The 13609-nt window shown below is 41.2% G+C and overlaps 1 pseudogene; it reads right to left on the bottom strand.

The window, feature by feature from the left end:
- Nucleotides 1-397: 397 nt before the first annotated feature.
- Nucleotides 398-7099, bottom strand: LOC116467419 (histone H2B type 1-K-like; annotated as a pseudogene).
- Nucleotides 7100-13609: the final 6510 nt, after the last annotated feature.

Raw genomic sequence — 13609 nt, 5'->3', positions numbered from 1 at the left:
TTAAGAGAAAAGGCATACAAATTTATTAATGTACAGTGCTGGGGACCACAGAATGATTACCCCAACCCCTCAGTGGGTTACAGAAGATTATATATCCTTTCTCAGAGGCAAAAGAGGAGATGGGTAATGTAGACAATTCTTTGAGGAACAGTAAATGATTATTAGGGAGAAGGAATGGACCAGAGAGACAGAAATTGACTTGTAAATGATTCTCTTTGCAATCTGAATGAGACCAAGAGGGCAGCTTTATCTTATGGAAGAGTCCATCCAGGTGTGGTTGCATTCTTCAGTCTTCCGCAGCAGATAATGGGGTAACAGAAGGCAATTGTGCTTCTTTTGGTAAGAAGCATTTTTTGTCAGATCAGGAAATTCCAGAGAAAGTCCCTCCTTGGCAAGTTTACTTAGCGCTGATATACTTGGTGATGGCCTTGGTGCCCTCGGACACGGCGTGCTTTGCCACCTCCCTGGGCAGCAGCAGTCGCATTGCCGTCTGGATCTCCCTGGAGGTGATGGTCCAGCGCTTGTTGTAATGCGCTAGGCGGGAAGCCTCGCCCGCGATGCGCTCGAAGATGTCGTTGACGAAGGAGTTCATGATCCCCACCGCCTTAGAGGAGATGCTGGTGCAGGGGTGGACCTACTTCAGCACCTTGTATAAGTACACGGAGTAGCTCGCCTTGCGGCTGCGCTTGCGCTTCTTGCCGTCCTTCTTCTGCGCCTTAGTCACGTCCTTCTTGGAGCCCTTATTGGGAGCAGGCGCGGACTTTGCTGGCTCTGGCGTGTCAAGGGCGAACTACAGGTCGAGGTGAACTAACAGCAGCTCGAGAAAACGGGAAGTAATTTAATGTTTGTCTTTACTACCAAACTGTAAGCTTCATGAGATTAGGACCATATTTGCAGCATTCATTATTATGTTTCTGGGACCCAGCACAATGACTATCACATATTAAAACTTCAATAAACAAAGGAAAAGTAGCGCATAGGGCTGCAGCCGCAGATCTCCTGGGCCCTGGGTCTGGGAGCAGACAGTGGCATCTGACACTTCATATCCCTTAAAGAAGACAAAATGTATTCTATGACAGATAAGGAACCAGAGCCAGGGACTAGAGTGGGACTCCTTGACTTGTTAGAGGCGGTTGGGAAAAATGGCCTTGACTATCTTCCTAAGCAGAGGTGGGCAAACTATGCACCCCAGCCCAAATCCAGCCCTCTGCATGTTTTGGTGAATAAAGTTTTATTGTTTTGTTGGAACACAGTTACATACTTTTTTTTTTTTTTTTTTTTTTTTTTTTGAGACAGAGTTTCTCTCTGTTGCCCAGGCTAGAGTGCAATGGCACGATCTCGGCTCACTGCAACCTCTGCCTTCCCAGTTCAAGTGATTCTCGTGCCTCAGCCTCCCGAGTAGCTGGGATTACAGGTGTGTGCCACCACACCTGGATAATTTTTGTATTTTTAACAGAGATGGGGTTTCACCATGTTGGCTAGGCTGATCTCGAACTCCCAACTTCAGGTGATCCACTCACCTCGGCCTTCCAAAGTGCTGAGATTACAGACATGAGCCCCCACATCTGGCCAGAACACAGCTACTTTCATTCTTTTACATATTGTCTATGGCTGCTTTTGCGCTACAACAGCAGAGTTTTAGTACACGCATGCACTGCATAACAATGTCTCAGTCAATGACAGACTGCATATATGGCAGTGGTCTCGTAAGATTATAATGGAGCTGAAAAATTCCTATTGCCTAGTTATGTCATAGCTATCATAACATTATAGTGCAACACATTACTCATGTGTTTGTGGTGATGCTAGTATAAACAAACCTATTGCACTGCTAGTCATATAAAAGTATAGCACATACAATATGAACAGTACCTAATACTTGATAATTATTATAAATGACTATGTTACTGATTTATGTATTGACTATACTATACTTTTTGTTAGAGTGTGCTAATTTTACTGATAAAAAAAATGTTAACTGTAAAACAGCCTCAGGAGGTATTTCAGAAGAACGCATTGTTATCACAGGAGATGACAGCTCCATGCATGTTATTGCCCCTGAAGACCTTCCAGCGGGACAAGCTGTGGAGGTGGAAGACAGTGATATGGATGATCCTGACCCTGTGTAGGCCAAGGCTAATGTATGTGTTTGTGTCTAGTTTTTAACAAAAAAGTTTTAACAAGTAATAACTAAATTAAAAAAAATTTAAATAGAAAAAAGCTTATAGAATAAGTATATAAAGAAAGAAAATATTTTTGTCCAGCTGTCCAGTGTGTTAAAAAGTATCAGTAAGCTAAGGTTAACTTATCATTGAAGAAATAAACATAAAAATGTTTTTATAAATTTAGTGTAGCCTAAATGTTCAGTGTTTATAAAGTCCACAACCTACAGTCTACAGTAGTATAGAGTAATGTCCTAGGCCTCCATATGCATTCATCATTCACTCATTGACTTACAGCAACTTCCAGTCCTGCAAACTCCATTCATAGCAAGTGCCCTAAACAGGTGTACCATTTTAAAAGGTACAGTAAAAACATAGTATAAAAGGTTTTTAGGACACTAATATAATGATTTTCTTTTTCTTTTTTTTTTGAGACAGAGTCTCGCTCTGTCACCAGGCTGGAGTGCAGTGGCGCGATCTTGGCTCACTGCAAACTCTGCCTCCTGGGTTCACGCCATTCTTCTGCCTCAGCCTCCCTAGTAGCTGGGACTACAGGCGTGCACCACCATGCACATTTCACACTGATCTCTGCCCTCATCTTCTTGTGGCATTCTCTCTCTTCTCTCTTTCTCTGTCTCTGTGTGTGCATGTGTGTCTGTCTGCAAACTTCCCCTTTTTATAAGAACACCAGTCAGATTATATTAATGCCTACTATAATGACCTCATTTTAACTTGATTACCTCTATCTCCAAATAATGCCATATTCTGAGGTATTGGGGGTTAGGGCTTCAAGATATTTTTTTAGTAGAGGGGATAGAATTTAACTCATAATGATGAAACAAACTCTAATCTATATAAAATTGAAGACTGAATTAGAAAGATGAAGAGAGTACTGAGAAATTCACCCAAAATATACCCCAGAGGGACAAAGATGTGTGTGTGTGTTTGTGTGTATTTATTCTGAATACATAGATGTGTATTTGTTTATTTATCTATTTACTTCAGTTAAGATACGTGAAGGATAGATTGAAAGGTCCCAACATTCCAGCATATCTAATAGTTTTATTGTAGAAGGCATTGGTGGCTGCCTACCCAGTTGCCATTGCTTTTTCTTCATCCTTAATAGCAGAACCTTGATTTTTCTTTTTCAGGAAGACAATGTGCCTAACTAAAAATGCTTAATTTCCCAGCCTGTCTTGCAACAAAGATAGTCATGTGACCAGTTCTAGACAGTGAGGTAGTAGCAGAAGTTCCTAGGCTGACCATTCTTTTCTTAGTACAAAGTCAAAGTCCCATTAGGAGAAAGTGCTTCACCCCATAGCGGTTTTCCCACTGCCCCTGACCTTAAGATAGAAGTCCCAGTTGATTTTTATAGAATAATTTCACAAACCTTCAAAAAACAGATAATCTCTACCTTTCAAAAAATAGTGAGGGTGTTCTCACTCATAGGTGGGAATTGAACAATGAGAACACTTGGACACAGGAAGGGGAACATCACACACCGGGGCCTGTTGTGGGGTGAGGGGAGGGGGGAGGGATAGCATTAGGAGATATACCTAATGTAAATGACGAGTTAATGGGTGCAATACACCAACATGGCACATGTATACATACGTAACAAACCTGCACGTTGTGCACATGTATCCTAGAACTTAAATTATAATTAAAAAAAAGAAAAAGAAAAATAGTGAGGAAAAGCACTCAATTCATTTTATGAGGTTGTTATACTTGTGTAACAAAGCCATTAAAAAAAAGACCAGTATTTCTCATAAATACAGATTTAAACATTCTAAATAAAATGTGTGTGTGTATATGTATGTACATTATATATATATACATACATTATTTATATATATATATTTCCCCCTCACCCCATGGCCAAGATTAATTGATCCCAAGAATAACATACAATCAATTAACAGGAAAAAATATGGTCAATGTAATAGATACAGAAAATAGAAAGCATGTTTGATAAACCTTTATGCATACTCATATTTATTCATTTAAGGGGAAAAAGTAGCAGAATTAGTGTTAGGAGTAGCAAGTTGGTATTACATAAAGTGTTCCTTTTATAGATGACATTTGAGTAGAAGAGGTGAAGGAAGTAAGAGAGCCAGCCATGCTGATATCTGGGGGAAGAATGTTAGGAATATAGACTTTAAGATGGAAGCATGGGTAAGGCTTTTCAATTTATGTAGAAATAAACAACCAAACTCTTAGCACCTATGGATAGAAGACAATACTCTTAACTGCACGAAAAGTATCTATCAAAATCTTACAAACATTAATGATGAAACTTTATTACACTATATTGTCACAACCATTCTACATTCTACGAGAATGTAGACCTACGAGACAATGCAATAAGATGAGAAATAATGGAAGGTATAAAACTTACAAAGACATTCCAAAGCAGACCTTATTTGCAGTCAACATATTTGACTACATAGGAAATCTAAGAGAATCTACACGAGTTAATCAGAAAGTCATTGAATGCTGCTGGATCCAAGATCAATATAAAAAAATGTATTTCTATATACCAGTAATAAGCAAATTGCAATTGTAATAGATAATGGTATATCATCAACAATGGCAATAAAACTGTAAATTGTTTAGGAACAAATCATACCCTTTAGATTAGCAACTTAAGTAGTTAATTTAAAAGATTGAATACAATGTGGATAAATGGGAACTTTCATATACTGGGAATGGGAAAGTAAATTAATGCAACTGCTTTGGAGAATGCGTTAGTCCATTTTCTTGTTGCTATAAAGGAATACCTGAGATTGGGTTAATTTTTTTTTTTATATAAAAGAGATTTTATTTGGCTCATGTTTCTGCAGGCTGTACAAGAAGTGTGGTGCCAGCATCTGCTTCTGGTCACAGGCTCAGGAAGATTTCAATCATGGAAGAAGGTAAAGGCGGAGCCAGTCATATGGTGAGAGAGGGAGCAAGAGAGATGGGGGGACAGCCTAGCATGGTGGCTCACGCCTGTAATCCCAATGCTTTGGGAGGCCAAGGTGGGTGGATCACTTGAGGCCTGGAGTTCCAGACCAGCCTGTCCAACATGGTGAAACCCGGTCTCTACTAAAAATACAAAAATTAGCCCGGTGTGACGGCGCACACTTGTAATCCCACTTGCTTGGGTGGCTGAGGCAGGAGAATTGCTTGAGCAGGAGGCAGAGGTTGCAGTAAGCCGAGATCGCGCCACTGCACTGCAACCTGGGTGACAGAGCGATTCTCCCTCTCCAAAGAGAGATGGGGGGAAGTGCCACACTCTTTTAAACAACCAGAACTCAGAGGGGGGACCTCACTGATCACCAAGCATACGGCACTAAGCCATTCATGAGGGATCCACCCCCATGCACACAGTTCACAATGCTCACTAGCCTGCTGCTCACCTCCTGCTGTGCAGACCCATTCCTAACAGGCCATGGACCAGTAGGGGTCCATGGCCCAGGGATTGGGGACCCCTGTTCTATAGAATGTTCAGCACACATGCTCAAGGATACATATGCAAAAATATTCATTGTAGCTTTTCAAAACAATAAAGATTTGATAACAAAGTAAATGATTATCCACAGGAAAATACTATGGTTGTGTAACAAATAAAATAAATAAATGAACTACACTTACATGTATCAATCTATGTGATAAAAGCAAGTTTCACATAAAAAAGAATAGTGCTTAATATAAAGTTTAAAAGCATGAAATCCAATATTATAGAGATACATGTGTATGTAACAAAACATAAAGTACGATGAAAAAGGGTAAACATTTGGCCGGGCGCAGTGGCTCACACCTCTAATCCCAGCACTTTGGGAGGCCAAGGCAGGTGGATCATGAAGTCAGGAGTCTGAGACCAGCCTGACCAACATGGTGAAACCCCATCTCTACTAAAAAAAAAAAAAAAGCTACAAAAATTGGCTGGGCGAGGTGGCAGGTGCCTGTAATCCCAGCTGCTCAGGAGGCTGAGGCAGGAGAATCGCTTGAACCCTGGTGGCAGAGGTTGCTGTGATCCAGGATCGTGCCACTGCACTCCAGCCTGGGCAACAGAGTGAGACTCCATCTTAAAAAAAAAAAAAAGGGTAAACATTTAATGCCAGAAAGGGACTTCTTATGGGCATGGGAGGAGGAAAATGTTATAGGAGTTTAAGTGTATTTGTAAAGTATCCCTTCTTTTAAAAGATCTGAAATGACCAAATGTTAATGTTTGATAAAGCTTTAGATACAGGTATTCTTTTAAGTATTCTGAGTGTTTGATGTATTTTATAATATTTTCAAAACTGAGATGATCTTCCAGGAAGCTGACATTGTTTATCTCATGGACCACATCCAGTGTTGCAGAACTTAGAGTTTCTGCCCAGGGAGTACTCCAATTCTCTCTTAGTTCTCTATCTCCCCTTTGGGAATTAGTTTGGTCAAATCTGTGTAATCACCAGGGAAGCACAACAAAAGCCAGCTATTTATTTGTTCTCCCTGTGGCTTTTTTTTTTCCCCCCTAACATGAATTAAAACTCATGTTCTGGTTTCTATCCCCATGACATTGCTCATCAATTGACATTATTAAACAAATACTTCAAGAACTTTGAAATTTCTCTTACATTTCCTCAGGGTGTGGTGATAATTGTGAGTGGAAAGACAGTGAGATAGGATTACCAGGCAAGCTTTTGTTTTCTTCTTGATTGAAAGGATTTACTCCTCTTTTTAGCTTCTCATTGAATCGTTTCTTTCTAATAAGTATCTCACAGCTTTTCTCTCTCTTTTTCTAAAGCACAATTTAATTTATTTGTATCCGATAAAGCATTTTTTAAACGTCCTTTCTATGTCTACTCCACATAGAACAACTTTACTCATCTCACAGAACCTTTGCATCCTCATTTTACCTTCCTTTGCAACTCTTGAGCAAGCCCCGCCCTTATCTCCACTCCCTCCATCTTGGTCTCCCAGATGTCTTTGTCCTTATAATATTTTCAAAAGTGAAACAAATCAGTTAAGAGGACAGTAATATTTTTATCTCTTGAAAACCCATTTCCTTGGCCTCTCCTTTCTCCTTGTTTGGGTGGGAATAGGACAATTTTTGATTTAAAAAACTCAGAGTTCCCAGCTCAAAATCCTCCAATACATGAACAGAAAGTATTTCAGTTCAACAAAAGCAGAGCCTGGGAGAGAAACCCAGGGGGTTTACACCAATACTGGAAGGAGGCAGGAAACAAGCAGAGGGGAAAAGGACAGAAGGAAAGTGAGGGGGGAAGGAGAGTAAGTGACAAAGGAGGAAAAGGTGTGAAACAATTTGCTCCTAGTTTATCTTTATGAAAATTCCTCTTTGAAAATGAGATAAAGAAGTAATTATTTGCATCACAAATTAACTCTTCACTTTAAAAGAGTAGTTACCACAGGTGTGATTCTGCAATGTGAGACTTTAGAAAAGAACATGACTTGGGAGAGGTGGGAGATTTAAACAATAAAATCCTGATTATAATATAATAGGAAATAATTCCAGTGATAAAGGGGCAGACAGCTAAAGATGGAGGTGGTTATACAGGGAGCTCTCTGCAGAGCTCAGGCTTTGAAAAGGACATGAACAGAAGGCAAAGGGAGGGGATTATAGATAAGCTTGAACACAAAAGACTATCATGAACCTTCAAGAACAGAATAAAGGAGGCTAAAGTCAGCAATCAGCTGAGCTTTACAAAAAAGCGCTAAAGGCTGCATTACTTAGAGTAAAGAGAAGCACAAATATGGGGCAACCTGCTCTTTGAGGAAGTAAGGTAGTGTAATGTTAACAGAAGTTCAGCAGTGCTTACTTTTTTCTAGTGTTCATTTTGCTTCTGTCTTCTCCTAGGTGCAAAAAGTAGTTGTAACTGACATTACTCTTAGAGAGAGACTGTATTTGTGCAGAAGGAGCACACTGATATTATCCCACTAGGGAAAGGGACAGAGATCCCCAGAGTCTCAGCCTCAAAGATAGGAGAAGACTTAAGAGCTCCCTGGCCACATTTGAGAGAAAGATGGTGAGAAGCAAGTATAGGAGAGACAAAACCAGGAAGACAGTGATCTACCACACCCCCTCTTCCCTGATCTGCTCAAATCTTGTGTAATTCTTCTAAAACTTGTTAATTGCTTGGTGTGAGTGAATTTCCCATGGAAACAGAAGATGAAACTCAGCTTGGCTCCCTAGGGCACGTGGTGAAAATGAAAGCCAACTTTCAGATTAAGGAGCCAAAGGAAAGAGACATAAGGATATACAACCTTCAATTTTTTGTTTGTTTATTTGTTTTGAGACAGTCTTGCTCTGTCACCTAGACTGGAGTGCAGGGTGCAATCTTGGCTTACTGCAACCCTCTGCCTCCCGGGTTCAAGTGATTCTCCTGCCTCAGCCTCCTGAGTAGCTGGGACTATATGCACATACCATTGCGCCTGGCTAATTTTTGTATTTTTAGTAAAGATGGGGTTTCACCATGTTGGCCAGGCTGGTCTCGAACTCCTGACCTCAAGCAATCCACCCGTCTCAGCCTCCCAAGCTGTTGGGATTACAGGTGTGAGCCACTGCCCCTAGTCTACCACCTTCTATTTTGAAAGGAAGGTGCAATAAGAATTGAAGTCCCACTTAGGTGAGAAAATTAAGAGAACATGAAACCTCTCTAAGTGGATTTAAGTTTCTAGAGCTAGGGGAACTAAATGCTAGGAAATTGAAATAATACTCAGTACCCGAGACCCTCTGTCAATAATCTGTTGGGAATTACAGCAAATGGGAGAGGTGCCTGAAGGCTGAAAACTTTTCACAAAGGGGAACAGAATAGATTCTATCAACTAGAGATCAATAAACAAGCATTGACATCTATTCCACTGCAAATGATTAATTCAAGACTAAGCCAATCACGGTATTTCATTCACCTTGCTAGGATGGATTGCTGCTGTGATTTAATCCTGGTTAATAAGATACAAGGGGGAGTTCTGCGAGTATTGGGCTAGGAAATGACATGAGGAGGAGTGGTTCTTCAGTTACTGAACATTGTTGTGTCACATATGACTCCTAGAATGGCTCCATCATTACTTATGGAGGTGAAGGGTGGGGTGCCAGCTCGAGAGCAAAGCAAACCTCTGGAGTTAGCAGACAGGGGAGATGGAAAGAGCTTAAATCTGTGATGACTCTGCTAAACCACTGAATCTGCCAGTCTGAAGCTCATACTTCATATAGACTTCTTCATGAGTGAGTAAAATAAACCCCATTGTTGAAGAAAATCTGAGATAGGGTTTTCTGATATTTGGGGCAAAGACACATTCTAACTGATACAATGATATATTTGGCTGCAAAAGTATGTGATATTCTATGCAAGTCCTACAAATAGCGTCTGACACTGACTCTGACCCTTAGGATTTAGGCCTCAGTGTTTTTTCAATAACATGACAACATTCCCTTTAATATATTCTTCCATTTGAAGATAATTCAAATCTCAAGGGAAGTCTAAGACGGTAGCTATTGTAATGAAAATTCAGTGACTAAGCAGGCTGGAATGCTAGGATAAAACCAACAAGTCGAATAGATGATGAATACAAGATCCAGCATTGGTTCCAAAAATCTACATCCAAAGTTCAAGACCAGGCATGGTGGCTCATGCCTGTAATCTCAGCACTTTAGGAGGCTGAGGCCGGGGGGGATCATCTTGAGGCCATGAGTTCGAGACCAGCCTGACTAACGTAGTGAAACCATGTCTCTACTAAAGAATACAAAAATTAGCCAGGCGTGGTGGCACCCACCTGTAATCCCAGCTACTCAGGAGGCTGAGGCAGGAGAATCACTTGAACCTGGGTGGAGGAGGTTGCAATGAGCTGAGATCATGGCACTGCACTTCAGTCTGGGTGACAGAGCGAGACTCTGTCTCAAAACAAACAAACAAACAAAATTAGAAAAGTTCAAGACTTGATTTAATAGAACTTTAGCGGAAAACATCTGAGAATTTTAGTTGAGCACATGTAGCAGATGTTATAGTCTACTGCCTATAGTCTTTCATCAAAACTAAGGCAGTTATTCCCCCAGCTGAGGGGAGTGTTGGTGGCTTATGACCAGTGGCTCTCAGCTAAGTCCCTGCCCAGAACTGGTTCTTAGCTGAAGAGAACCATCACTCTTAGGTTATGCCTCCTCCCTGGAGACAGATACTTCTTATAACTCAGTAATATGGGCGTATGAAAGCCTGTTTTGTATGCCTAAGGGCAGGACAAGTTTGAAGGGCTATCCCAGATCCAGAGACCCCTGTGGGATCTGCCAAAGTTTTTGTTACAACTGACTCAGAGTCTCACTCCTCTTCTGCCCAGTCTTCCTTTATCCTACATGAGTGTTGATCCTCAAGTTCCAATAAACTTTCTGCATGTGAATCTCCAACTCAGAGTTTGTGTTTGTTAGGGACCCATGTCATCATGGACCTCCTGTTGGAGTGAGATCAAATGGGAGCCAGTTAGTACATGTAACATTGGCCTAAGTGTGACTCATGGTGGGTCGTTTTCTTAGTTCCCAAATGTGTAAATTCCAATTTATAATTGGGATGGACATATGTGGCAGTTGGCTGAATCATCGTTGTGTGCTTGATCCTGGAGAACTAGTGTAATGGGGAAGGCCAAGTGGGAGCTTCTGAAACTTCCCGTCAAGGCAAGATAATAAATTTTAAAAATGAGGGTAGGTGGCATGACAGAAATTAGAGTGACCATTGAAGATCTAAAGAATTCAGGGCTGATGGTCTCCACTAATGCATCAGTCTGTCCCCTCCAAACCCTGGAGGATGACAGTAGACTGCCACACAGTCAACTAAGTGGTAGCCCCTAATTGCACTGTGGTGCCAGATGTGATGTCTTTAACATGGCCTCAAGTATGTACTATGAGACCATCAATCTGGTGTGTTTATGTGTTCATTTCCATCCATATCAGTAAGGAAGATCAGAAATATATTCACTTGGGAAGAACAAAAGTTTACATTTACCGTCTTGCCTCAGGACTATACAGATTCTCCCATCTGCGGACATAATACAGTCCAAAGGAAGCTGGACCACATGGACATTTTGCAGAACTTCTCATTAGTTTGCTACATCTGTAACATCATATTAATCAGACCAAGTGAACAACAAGCGGCAAGTGCTTTGGAAGCCTTGGCTAGACACATATACTCCGAAGGGTGGGAGATTTTTAAAAATACTATAAAGATTCAGAGACTTTCCACATTAGTAAAATTTTTAGAGGTCCAATAGGCTGGGATATGCTGAGATATGCACTTCAAAGTAAAGGACAAATTATTGTAACTTGCATTTCCCATAACTAAGAAGGAAACCCAGCACCAATAAGCATCTTCTGGTTCTGAAAGCGGCACATTTCACACTCAGAGACACTACTGTAGCACATACACCAGCTGAGAAACATGAGTCTACCAGATATGCGGAGAGCCCAGAGCGGGAAAGGGCTCTGCAGCAGGACCAGGCAGTGGTGCAAGCTGCTCTGTCAAATGATGATTTTGGTCACATGATGTGGTAGAGCCTACAGTATAGGAGGTATCATTGATAGAGAAAGGCTGTGTTTTATGGCAGGTTTTTTATGGCAGGCCTCAATAGGCAAACAGAAATAGATGCCTAGGATTCAGAAGCAAGACAAACTATTTGCAGCAGAGAACTATACGCTTAGATAAATATTCCTGGTGCCCTACTGCTTCCTAGTAGGAACACAGCACCCAACTATGGGATGCCAAGGGTCCACACAGCAAGGACTGCCCATTGCAAGTTCTGACAGACCCCCAAATCATGAAGGCAGGCAGGCCTACCAACAATTGTAAGGAAGGAAACGATACGTTTGGGATCAGGCATTAGCAGAGCCAAAGAGGACAAATAAGTTGCACACATATGTGACCCAGACTCCTAGGTCATCCACCACGTTTGCACCGATGCCTCACCCTTAGCTCACAGTTATGGCAGCATGGGGTGAGGGCAAAAGCTGAGTTTGATTTATGGACGGATAAGATTGGAATGTAGTAGCAAGCTAAAAATAGACTATTGCTATATAACAGGGCTACATCCTCAGCGTGTCCCAGAAAAATAGGGATGAGGGAAATTCTTCCTAGCGGATAAAGCATCAGACGGTGCCTTTTTCAAGAGAAATACTCTGAGATAAGATATGTATCACTTATAAGCAGTAGTGAATGATTTGGGCAGTTGACTCTATACAACCTGGGAAGTAGAACATCTTAGCCAGTTGATGTCAGCCAGCTCCTATCAGTGCTGGCACAATAGGCACATTAATGGACCATGGGTAAGGAATGGAGACACCATCCTAACAAGACTAATTGACTTTATTTGTCTTTTCTTTCTTTCTTTCTTTCTTTCTTTCTTTCTTTCTTTCTTTCTTTCTTTCTTTCTTTCTTTCTTTCTTTCTTTCTTCTTTTTTTTTTTAGAAGGAGTTTCACTCTTGTCACCCAGGCTGGAGTGCAATGGTGCCATCTCGGCTCACTGCAACCTCCGTCTCCCAGGTTCAAGTGATTCTCCTCTGTCAGCCTCCCAAGTAACTGGGATTACAGGCGCCTGCCACCAAGCCCTGATAACTTTTGTATTTTTAGTAGAGATGGGGTTTCACCATGTTGGCCAGGCTGGTATCTAACTCCTGACCTCAGGTGATCTGCCGGCCTTGACCTCCCAAAGTGCTGGGATTACAGGTGTGAACTACAGTGACTGGCCTAATTGACTTTCTTAATCAGGAGAAGATAGCTCTTCTCTTACATGATAGCGACAGAAAAGAATACTCCCTTGCCTAATTTTGATGGTAAATGGATAAGCACAACGACCATGACTGAGAAACAGTGGTGGCGATGGAAGCTATTTGTAGGCCCAGCAACACAGGCTCTCACTTGCTAAGGTTGATCTGATTACTGCCACTGCTGAAGATCAGCCTGACAGCAACAGATACCATCACTGAGTCCCCAGTACAGCTCCATCCCTCAAGACCAACCAGCTTCTTAATGGCAAATTTATTACAATGGGTTCTTCCCACCATGTGATTCCACCCTGTGATTTTGATACGAATTGACACTTATCTTTCCTACTCATACAACTTCAGCTAGACAGTGCCTATGTAGCATTTGATCCTCTGAAACAGGATCCTGCCAAACATTGCACTGGACTAAAGTAACTGCTTATGTTAATGGAAGTATGGCTGTGTGGACATGACAATGTGATCCACAGCTCCTATTACACACCACACCTTTCTGAAGTTTCCAGCTTAATGGAATGTAGAACAGCTTTTTTTTTTTTATTTTTTTATTATTTATTTATTTATTTTTTTTATGATACTTTAAATTCTAGGGTACATGTGCACAACGTGCAGGTTTGTTATATATGTATACATGTGCCATGCTGGTGTGCTGCACACATTAACTCCTCATTTACATTAGGTATATCTCCTAATGCTATCCCTC

Source organism: Hylobates moloch, unplaced genomic scaffold (assembly GCF_009828535.3).
Source record: "Hylobates moloch isolate HMO894 unplaced genomic scaffold, HMol_V3 SCAFFOLD_4, whole genome shotgun sequence".
Classification (NCBI taxonomy): domain Eukaryota; kingdom Metazoa; phylum Chordata; class Mammalia; order Primates; family Hylobatidae; genus Hylobates; species Hylobates moloch.
Note: the sequence above shows the minus strand (reverse complement) of the source record. Positions and strands in the feature narration are given on the sequence as shown.